Source organism: Megascapheus bottae, chromosome 11, assembly GCF_031878675.1.
Source record: "Megascapheus bottae isolate mThoBot1 chromosome 11, mThoBot2.hap1, whole genome shotgun sequence".
Taxonomy (NCBI): Eukaryota; Metazoa; Chordata; class Mammalia; order Rodentia; family Geomyidae; genus Megascapheus; species Megascapheus bottae.
In genome coordinates, this window is record NC_143519.1 from 46,557,909 (window position 1) to 46,569,854 (window position 11,946).

Sequence of the window (11,946 nt, forward strand, 5' to 3'; positions counted from 1 at the left end):
TTTTCCTTAACTTCTACATTTTTTTTCTGGCCTATTATACCATGTACAAATGATAGGAAATGTTGACATTGGAAATGTGACCTGGGGACTCTCTGTTTGAAAACATTCTGGAAACATCATTGCTGCCAATTGGAGAGAAGCAAGTTTCTCTTGAGCAGGGTATATTGCTCTATGTGTTTGTAAGAGCAAAGTTTTTTTCTTTTTTTAACTTTAATTTTATTGTAAGGGTAATGTCAGAGGCATTACAATTACATAAGTAAGGTTATGAATACATTTCTGATTTTATTGTTGGGATAATGTATAAAGGGGTTACAGTTACATTGGTCAGGTAGTAGTAGGTGCATTACTTCTCACACATTGATACCCCTCCCCCCATAAAGCATTGATTTTCTACTAGAAATGTGAACTCTATCTTTATCATATTGAGTTATTTAAAAAGGTATCTGTTATTATTTAAAGGCTTACATATCAAAAAGAAACTTTTAGTTCTTTTTTTCCCCTTTGAGAACATACAGTGAGTTGAAGGAAAAACTGACATGAAGCAAAATATTCAAGATACCATACATCAGACTCATTCCATTTGCAGAGCTAAAATAGCCATTGCAAATTATTTCACTAAGTCCTCTTATTTAACCATTGAAAGAGCAAAGTTTTAATGCTGCTCTTCAAATAATCCCTTGTTGATCTAGTAGAAGTTGGAAGTTGGTGAGAGAAACAGAGAGGGGGGGGAGAGAGAGAATATCTCCATTAGTCTCAAGTGCCCAATTGTCATGAATATCAGAGATGGACCAAAAAATCTGACTGGCATGGTTACATAGTTGTCAGAGTTACACTCAGTAGCTCAGCTAGAGGAAAACAGAGAGGACAGAGGTGGAGGAAATATCCAGGTCACAGGGATCAGGAAGCAAAAATTGGACACTGAATGAATAGTATCTAAAGTAATGTAGATGATGAGGTTTAGGAAAGAAATAAAGCTAGCAAGGATCTGATACATTGAGAGAAGACAGAACTCTTATCTACTTAAGTACCATTGTATGGCCAGCTAACTTTTGTTGATACTTTATTTCACCAACCTGGTCTAGCAGTCATGACCAATATGTTTGAGATAGTAATATGACTTAAGGAGAAAAATCCGTTCATTATACTCACTTCATACCAACTCTGAAAAAAAGTACTTCTGTGAAAATCTCATTTGGGCTGAAATCGCCTTTCATTCTTGACTACTCGTTGTTGGTTTCTATTTGCATATTATTTGAGGCTAATGAGGACCACATAAAAAGTACTTTGCCAACTTCAATAAATCTAGCGAGGTTGAATATTGAGGAAACAGAACACGAAAATGAAGAAAGCCAATTGAATACGGTTTCTTTTCCATCTAGGATTTTGTGACGTGTAAGTCCTCATGGAGAAAAGTCTGACATATTCATGCTCACAGCTTAGATTGCAGCTCTGCATTTATCCATCAGAAATGGAGGGGATAAGGAAAAGAAATAAACATTGAAGATCTGTGTACTTTATAGAAAGAAAAGTGTCTCTTTTTTTGCCAGTCTTGGGACTTGAACCATGCCCCTGGGTATAGTTTTTTTTTTTGCCAGTCCTGGGCTTGAGCTCAGGGCTTGAGCACTGTCCTTGGACTTTCTCAAGGTTAGAGCTCTACCACTTGAGCCTTAGCACCACTTCCAGCTTTTTTCTATGTATGTGGTACTGAGGAATCGAACCCAGGTCTTCGTGCATGCTAGGCAAGCACTCTACCACTAGGCCAAACTCCTGGCACTTCTGGGTATAGTTTTTGAGCTCTTGTGCTCAAGGCTAATGCTCTACCATGTGAGCCAGAGCTCTACTTCTAGCCTTCTGAGATTAACTGGAAGTTGAGCTACTCAGGAGTCTGAGATCTAGGGATCAGGGTTCAAAGCCAGCCTGGGTATGAAAGTCCATGAGAAGACAATATATTGTAAATGAACGTTAAAACTTGGGGAGGGAGGGAGGGAAGGAAAGGGGGAGAAAAACAAGTGAGGGGCTAACAGTGTTCTATGAGAAATGTATTCATTACCTTACAACTTACCTTGCAACTGTAAACCCTCTGTACATCACCTTGTACAAATTCAATTTAAAAAAATACATGTAATAGATCCCCTACCCCCCCAAAAAAAGTCCGTGAGACTCTTATCTCCAATTAACCATCAGAAAACCAGAAGTGGTAGAGAGCTAGCCTTGAGCTGGAGATTTCAGGGACAGTACCAAGACCCAGAGTTTAAGCTCCACAACTGACCAAAAAACGTAAACAAGTATCTCATTGACTTTCCTGCTGGCTTTGAACGTCAGTCATTAGATCTTAGTGTCCTGAGTATCTAGAATTATAGGTGCAGCAGAAAAATGTCTTAATATAGTACATGATTTAGGAATAATAAATTAAGAAGAAAAAGATACTCACCACCTGTCACATTTTTAATGATAATCATGGACAATACTTATTTTATTACAGATTTCTTTTCTTTTTTTCTTTTTTTTTTTTGCCCAGCCTGGACTGGCTTTGAACCTCGATCCTCAGATCTCAGCCTCCTGAGTAGCTAGGATTACAGGCGTAGCCACTGCACCTGGCCCAGGTTTATTTTTCTAAGTATAGATTTCCCCCCTTGAATTATAGATTGCTATTGTTTTTTGGTACATTTCAACCATTCTTGTTACTTGAGTTATAATATATGAAAAAACCTGAAGGATAAAACAATACAGAGAATGTGTATCTTTTCTTCTTGCCCATTGCTTAAGACACATGAAACTAAAAGCCCAGGGATGATGAGTGACTTAACTTGCTCAAAGTTATTCTGAATTAAAATCCAGATCCTTTCCTCTTCATAGTTTCTCAAAATCCTTTTGGTTATAAAGTAGTGCCAGAATGACTAAGATGATGATTTATCTGTAACTTGAAAGATCTGATAAATTATTAATGCGCCTTGATTATTTATATATTCATTACAAATGTGATCAATGTTAAACTTCCTAAATTAAATTCACGAGTGTAGCATTTTGATTTCTGAAAATTTGCTCTGTGTAACTGGATTTAGATGTGAATCAGATTTAGCCTTCAGTCTCAGTATTTGTTAATATCTATGTTATTCCTGAGCCTGACTGGCATGTAGATTGAGTATCCCTTATATAAAGTTTTTGAGAGAGGAAGTGTTTTAGACTTCAGTTTTTGTTTTCTGGATTTTGAAATATTAGTATATATATATATATATATCTTGGGAATGAGATCCAAGTTTAGTTATGAAATTTATTTATGCTTCATATATAGCTTAAAAATAGAACATGAACCCAACATACTGGTTTTTATTTATATACTGGTTTATTTTTTTTCTTGTACAGGGGGTAGAATTTAGATCATCATGCATGTAAGCATACACTATGTGATTGAGCTACAGTCCAGTTTGTAAACTATTTTTAGTGCATCTGCAGTTGATTGTGTCTTGTCACATGAGGTCATTTATGGATTTTCCACGTGGATTTTGGAGCTTTAGGTTAGAAATATTTAATCTCTATATGTTATCTTTCTAAAATTTATTGGACAAAATAATTAAAATCTAATTTTGACAAATTGATACTATTGACATATTAACTGAAAAAGGGGGTTCAAATGCTGCTAATTTAATTTCTTCCTTTCTATTTTTATCTCTTTTATTTCTGTCTCTTGCCTCATTTCTCTGGGTAGGAATTTCAGCACTGTATTGAATAAGAGTGGAGGAGTGGGCACATTTGTCTCATTCCTGACTTCAGAGGAAAGGATTTTAGTTGTTCTCCGCTTAGCACAATGTTAGCTATATGTTTATCATATGTAGCTTTTATTATGTTCCGTTATTTTCTTCCATTCTTAGTTTTTTATTATGTTGGAATGTACAATTTTGTCAAAGGCCTTTTCTGTTTATATTGAGATGATGATATGATTTGTGTCTTGGATTCTGTTATGTGCTATATTATTAAACTTATTATTTGTATATGTCAAATCCTTGTATCCTTGGAATTAAACTAACTGGATCATGATGTATAATCATTTTGAAATGTTGTTGAATTCAGCTGACTCCTGTGTTTGTGTTCACCAACATCATTTTTTTTTCTTGTTTTGCCCTTATCTAGTTTTGGAATCAAGATAATAGTGGTTTCATAAAATATATTTGTTAGTATTTCTTCCATTTCTGTTTTATGTGATTGAGGAGTTGGTGTTACTTCTTTAAAGTCTGTGGAATTCAGCAGTGAAGCCATTTGGTCCTAGAATTTCCTTTGTTGGGAGAATATTACTACTTCAATCCCATTGTTACAGACTTGTTATAGAAATGTTTAGGTGGTTTTTATCCTCTTAGTTCAGTTATAGTAGCTCACATGGATCTAGACATTTATTTTTTTCTAGATTTTCTGTTTTATCAGAATATAAATGTTTGAAATATTTCTTACTGATACTCAGAATATCAATAGTATTTCTCATATCTAATATTATTAATTTGTGTCTTCTCCATCATTCTTTTGGTTAATTTAAGAGTTTGTCAATATTTATCTTCTCAAAGAATCTTTCCTATTGATTCTTTCTATTACTCTTTTAGTCTCCATTTTATTAATTTCTGCTATGACTTTATTGTTACTATTGATTTTGCATTTGTTTGTTTGCTCTTGTTTAACTAAGAGCTTGAGGTGTATTATTAGATTATTTATTTGAGATCTTCCTGAATTTTTAAAATGGACACATTCATAACTGTAAAGTTTCCTCTAAGCACTACTATTAGTATGTTCTCATTTCATTGAATATTTTTTATGTCATCCTGAGGAAGAGATCCCTTTATTAGTATGTAATTACCTTCTTTGTCTCATCTCACTAATTTCAATTTAAAGTCTAGTTATCTAAGTATGACAACTCCAGCCGGTTTATGGGGGCCATTTGCTTGATAGATTTTATTTCTTTTTTCATATATTTTTATTGTTATTAATAGAAGGGTTACATTATATTCACCAGATAGAAGGTACATTACTTCACAAACATTGATACCCTTTCTCATGTGATGGTCCCATTTCCCTCCCCCTCCCCCACTCATCTGCTTTCCCCATTTCCCTATCCAATTTCAAATAACCAATTAAGCATATATAAAATATATCAGATAGCAAGGTGAAATATTGTAACAATATGAGATAACCAAGGGACAGCAAAAGAGATGAGAGATAACATAGTACATTAAGGACAACAGTCACTCATTATATGGCTTTTGTTTCTATATCCTGGAGGTCCTTACATTTAGTGTCATACTATATGGCCTTATGTATCTAGGTTTTGTTCTATTGTAAATCTCTGCTAGGAGAGCCCAAGGTTTCTACTGATTATGACAAATGAGGGAAACCATTGAGCCTATGTTCCTTTGAGTCTGGCTTACTTCACTTACTATGATTTTTTCTACGTCTTTCCATTTCCTTACAAATGGGGCGATGTCATTCTTTCTGACAGCAGCATAGAATTCCATTGCGTATACATACCTTATCTTGTTGATCCACTCATCAGCTGAGGGACATCTGGGTTGGTTCCATATCTTTGCTATGGTAAATAGTGCTGCAATGAGCATCGTTGTGCTAGTGGATTTAGTATGTCCTTGTTTCTGGATCATTGGGTTAATGCCAAGGACCCAGATATTAAATCACAGACCTATAGCCACCTAATCTTTGATAAGGGAGCAAAAAGAAATAGAATGGATGAAAGACAGCCTCTTTAACAAATGGTGCTGGCAAAACTGGTTAAGCACCTGCAGAAGACTAAAGTTTGATCCTTTTTGTTACCCTGCACTAGAATTAACTCCAAATGGATCAAAGACCTTGAGGTAAAAGCCAATACACTGAAAACTTTACAAGAAGGAATAGGAGATATACTAGGTCTCCTTGGCACAGCTCGAAACTTTCTTAATAAGGACCAAGAAACACAACAAATCAGAGAAAGTCTGGATAAGTGGGTCTGCATTAAACTGTAGAGATTCTGTATGGGAAAGGACATAGCTAGCAAATTAACTAGAAAGCCTACAAAGTGGGAGAAAATTCACTAACCATACAACAGACAAAGGCCTCATATCTAAAATATATCAACAGCTCAAAAAATTGAATCACTCCAAAACTAATCTCCAAAGAAACAACCATCTCATTAAAAGATTGGCCAAAGACTTAAAGAGAGTCTTCTCTGAAGAAGAAATAAAAATGGCCTATAGACACATGAAGAAATGCTCAACATCTCTGTTCATAAAAGAAATGTAAATCAAAACAACTCTAAGATTCCACCTCACTCCAGTTAGAATGGCCAGGATCAAGAAATCTAATAACTTCGGGGCCGGGAGTTTGGCCTAGTGGTTAAAGTGCTTGCCTAGCATGCATGAAGACCCGGGTTCGATTCCTCGGTACCACATACATAGAAAAAAGCCGGAAGTGGTGCTGAGGCTCAAGTGGTAGAGCTCTAGCCTTGAGAAAGTCCAAGGACAGTGTTCAGGCCCTGAACCCAAGCCCAGGACTGGCAAAAAAAAAAAGAAATCTAATAACAAAGATGCTGGAGGGGATGTGACCAGGAGGGATCACTACTACACTGAACGAGTGCAAACTCGTTCAACCACTATGGAAAGCAGTATGTCAGTTCCTCAAAAGACTAAATATAGAACTCCCCTATGACCCAGCAATTCCACTACTTGGCATTTACCTAGTCTCTCTCTCTCTCTCTCTCTCTCTCTCTCTCTCTCTCTCTCTCTCTCTCTCTCTCTCTCTCTCTCTCACTCCCCCCCCCTCTCTCTCCCTCTCTTTCTCTCTCTCTCTTTCTCTCTCTCTCTTTTTCTTTTGCCAGTCCTGGGCTTAATCTCAGGGCCTGAGCACTGTCCTTGGATTTTTTTTCTCAAAGCTAGAACTCTACTACTTGAGCCTCAGCACCACTTCTGGCTTTTTCTAAGTATGTGGTACCAAGGAGTACCCAGGTCTTCTTGCATGCTAGGCAAGCACTCTACCACTAGGCCAAATTCCCAGCCCCGGTCTCTTCTTCTAACTTAAACATATAACTTCCCAGTCAGGTGCTGATGGCTCATACATGCTACTCAGAAGGCTGAGATCTGAGGATTGAGGTTCAAAGTTAGATTGGGCAGGAAAGTCAGTGAGACTCTTTTCAGTTACCTACCACCCCCCCCAATAATCTCTCTGTTAACTGTGTGTTCTAATTCATGGAAAAAATATGGGACCATTTCTATTCTGCTGCCTTGCTCTCCCCTCCCCTGTATGTTTTCTGAAGAGTTTCACTTCAGTGATACAGAGCAGTAGACTGATAGGCATTACTTTTGGAGGTAAAGGACAGGAAAAAGAGCTGATAAAGTTGATCAGCATTATGGGAACCTGTACTCCAACTACCGTTTAATTTTACACATTTTTGGTGAGGGAGAGGGACTTTTTACGTATTCTGCAGAAGAGGATATGCAAAATCACAAACATTGGTAACTTTCCCAAAGTCACACTGCTGATGAGCGGCTGATGAGAGGATCCAGCTTATTTGGAAGACAGTGTATGTAAACCATGGGTAGACTTTGGGGTCAAATTAAGGACACTGGTTTGTCACCTTTATGGACCTTTGACTCTGGATAGTCCTGGTTCATAAGTAGGGAGTATTTACAGCACATTGATTTCAGATTGATTTGGGTCAGTCTTAAAGATAAATATTAGCTACTGTGTTTCAGAGAGCAGATAAATAGCTGTAGGTTTGGTAAGTATCCAATAAGCATTTATTAAGCCTTTCATTGGTCTGAGGCAGTTTTGTAGAGAATGAAGACCTAGCAGTAGACAAAACAGACCAAATTGAAGTAAAGTAAGTTAAGCATATGTAAGATAGGGATAATATTAGAATTACTGGTCTCTTAGTCCATTATGAGGACTTTGCTTTTAGGCTATGTGATGGAAGAGTTTTGGGGAGTTTTGAGCACTGCCGAGTTAATTTTGAAAGAATCACTTTGAGAGCTTGGCAGAGAGGAGACTGAGGGTCTCAGAAAATAAGTGATGATGTCATTAACGAATTTTTTTGTGTGTGTGCCAATCAGAGCCTGGGTAATGTCATTGAGCTTGTTTTGCTCTCAGCCTCCTGAGTAGGTAGGATTGCAGGCATGAGCTACTAGTGCCAGTGAAGAAGCCATTTAGACACACTATAACCCTGTGGGCTGGAGGTCATGAAGGCAGGTGATGGGCCATCAAGGTAGAGACCTCCAGGTTGAGGTCATAGGACTTGCTGATAGATTCAACACAAGGTATGAGCAAAAGCTCATACCTCAAGCTCCTTGGTGTATGTAAATAGACAGTAAAGTTGTGGATATGCCATTGATAGGAAAATAGGTGAAAGGGGTATGTTAGGAATGCAGCTTTGGATGAAATGTGTGTACCATGGGAAATGAGTATTGCTTGTGCGCAAATCACTCAGGTAACATGCTGACATTGAGTGATACTGATATTGATTCTATGTCCCCATGCTTAGTAGGCGAATGCTCTATCATTGGAGGCATGCATCAAATATGTCTCTCTAACCTTTCCTGGATTATCTTAGAATGCATGATCCTTCTGCCTCCTGAGTTGCTAGAATGCTGAATAGACAGGAGTAAGTAAAAAAAAATATGTGGTTCCTTCTCTCCAGGAACTTGCTGATAAGTTAATGGAGATACAGTGAGCACTTTTTATTTTAACATGTATGTGAAACTCATGATTGATAGAGACCAGTGCTGCTGTAGGACTTCAGCAGATGAATGATCACCACATGGCACAATGCAAGTGTCAGCATTAGGTAGATTTGAACGAAGACCCAAAGTATTGGTTGAGTGTGGCAGGCCGGTTCACGATGGTCAGCAACAGTAAATTATGAGAGATGAAAAGTTCAAGGTAGAGATCAGTGGGGGTGGAGGTTTGAAATGTACTTGGGTTGAAGAAAGCTCTGGGACTGGCAAAGGAAGATGTTCTTGATTGCATGGGAAACATGCTGTGATTGAAAGGATTTGATTTAAGTGGTTGGCCTATTGAATTTCTGCCTTAGAAAGTTTAATCATCCCCATTAGCTTCTTAGACATCCAGTGGAGTGTAGTAATATCTGGGTAGTGTTGATATTATTGACTCTTTCTGACACCCTTGCCCTTTTGGGCTCCCTGGATGCGGTTCATACCTGATTCATCTCATCTCTCTGACCACAGCCATTTCTTTGATTCAGAAACGATGCATGGAGAGTTCACTCTAATAGCGCATGCTGGATGCAGAGGACAGAGCAGGAATGGTCCAATGAGAGGAGAGACCACATTCTGTACTAGCATGGGAATGTTGAACAGACCCTTAAATAAGAGACAATCAGCCTGAGGATTATAACCCAAGAAGTATTGGGTAAAGAAAGAGAGGAGGAGCTAGGAAGCTGCAGACCTCAGGGCATGTGCCAAGGCCCTGTGATTGGGATGAGTTTCTGTACTCATAGAAGCAAGCGGAAGCTGATGTGGTTGCGTGTGGAAAGGTCTGAGGCCTGGGACCTCTTCCCTGCATGCATCACTCCCTCTTTGGGAATCACATCTCCCTCTTTGTCTTTGGTGTGTTCTGTGAAGTTACTTCCTCCTTACCAATTCATGACAAATACACGGATACCAATAAGGTATCTTCTTCAGGTATGCCTAATCTATGATGAACTTCATATGTCTGACACTCTAAGTCTCTTTCCATTTTGCCATCTCTTGATTACAGCATGTGGACTTGGGCTCTACTTTTCTTTCTTTTTCTTTTCTTTCTGGTATTTCTTTTGTTAAATTGTAATGTATAAAGAGGTTACAGTTATTTTTGTAAGATAGTAGGTGTATTATTTCTCACACATTGATACCCCTTCTCATGTTTTTGTCCCCATTTCCCTCCCTCCACCCCCTCCAATCATCTTGTTCCCCCCCCACTTCCAGGCAACAAAGTCAGATACTGCAGCAATATGAGATTAACCAAAGGGCAACAAAAGAGAAGAGAAATAGCATAGTACATTAAGAACAACACTCACACAAGATAAAGCTCTTGTTTCCATATCCTGGAGATCCTTTCATTTAGTTTCAACATATATATATATATATATATATATATACTGTAATCCTCTGCTAGTAGAGTCCTAGGTGTGTACAAATTATTACAAATGAGGGAAACCATTGAGCCTATGTTCCTTTGAGTCTGGCTTACTTCACTTAATATGATTTTTTCCAAGTCTTTCCATTTCCTTACAAATGGGGCAATGCCATTCTTTCTGACAGCAGCATAGAATTCCATTGTGTACAAATACCACATCTTGTTGATCCAATCATCTACTGACGGGCATCTTTGCTATGGTAAATAGTGCTGCAGTGAACATCATTGTGCTAGTGGATTTGGTATGTGCTTGTTTCTGGACCAAAGGGTAAATGCCCAGTAGTGGAATTGCTGGGTTATAAGGGAGCTCTATGTTTAGTCTTTTGAGGAAGTGCCATACCACTTTCCATAGTGGTTGAACGAGTTTACACTCCCACCAACAGTGTAGTAGTGATCCCTCCTGGCCACATCCTTGCTAGCATCTGTTGTTATTAGATTTATTGATCCTGGCCATTCTAACTGGAATGAGGTGGAATCTTAGAGTTTTGATTTGCATTCCTTTTATTGCCAGAGATGTTGAGCTTTTCTTCATGTGTCTATAGGCCATTCTTATTTCCTCTGAAGTGTCTCTCCAAGTCTTTGGCCCATCTTTTAATGGGATGTTCTTTGAAGATGTGTTTTGGGGAGATTCAATTTTTTTTAGCTGTAACTGTATTTTAGATATGATGCCTTTGTCTGTTGTATAGTTAGTGAGGATCTTCTCCAACTCGGTGGACTTTCTATTTAATTTGCTAGCTATATCCTTTGCAATACAGAAGATCTGCTGTTTAATGCAGTTTGGGCTCTACTTTTCTTTTTTCTTTTTTGGCTCTTTTCAGTTTATTGCATGAAGGAGACACTAGCAGACCCCAAATGGTTACACTATACAAGCTATGAGGTTTTTAAACTTGTGACAAGGGACAGAAGGGAAATTCTACTCATTGCAAGGAAATCCTGACTTAAGCTTCAGTGAGCCACAAGCACTTAAAACCCATGAACCTTCAGCTGATTGTCCTTAGCCAGTTCAATCTGTACCAGGAACTGGCATATGTTCTTGTGCTGGTCACCCTGTAGCTGAATTATTTCTCCATATTCTGAATGCTCAATTGCAATACCATTGCAGGCAAATTTCTTCTTAAACGCCTTCACTAGTTTCTTTTTATCGTAATCATCAGTGATCCCTTGGACAGTAGTTAAGGTCTTCCTGCCGTTTCTCTGTTGAATTCTTATGTGGATATAGTCCTCAGTGCCAGAGGAAGCAGGTCATCACCCTTACTTGCATCAGCAAAGGGGTCGAAAGAGTGCGGGTTCTGGATAGTGGACATATGATACGATTCCTTTTCCTTGGTGGAAATGGCCTGCTGAAGGCGGCTGTGGGAGAAGGCGGGCAGGGCGGGGCAGGGCAGGAGCGTTGGGAAGCGAGGGGTCTCAAGAGGAAGGCAGCTGAAGTCCTCGGCTGCAGTTCAGTGACTGGGCTGGGCTCTACTTTTCTTTGTGATATCTTCTGACCCAAATGTCTTTTCCAGCCTCTTGAACTTTTCAAAGAACAGCTCTGCTGCTACTATTCCCCGAACTCTTACTTGTTTATCCCTGTCTTACTTGACAGCATGAATGAATATTGGGACCCCATAACACATTGTGTCTCTCCCTTTGCATTGTTGGTTTGTATTATTGATCTTTGTACATATATCTGCATTCTGTGTATTCATGTGTGTGTGAGTATGAACGTGTGTGTGTGCGTGTGTGTGTGTGTGTGTGTGTGTGTCTGTCTGTCTGTCTGTGTATGTGCATATGCCTGCCAGTACTAGTTGG

The 11,946-nt window shown here is 38.5% G+C and overlaps 1 pseudogene; it reads right to left on the reverse strand.

Annotated features, from left to right (window-relative positions):
- Positions 1 to 11,017: 11,017 nt before the first annotated feature.
- Positions 11,018 to 11,482, reverse strand: LOC150057017 (eukaryotic translation initiation factor 1 pseudogene; annotated as a pseudogene).
- Between the last annotated feature and the right edge of the window lie 464 nt (positions 11,483 to 11,946).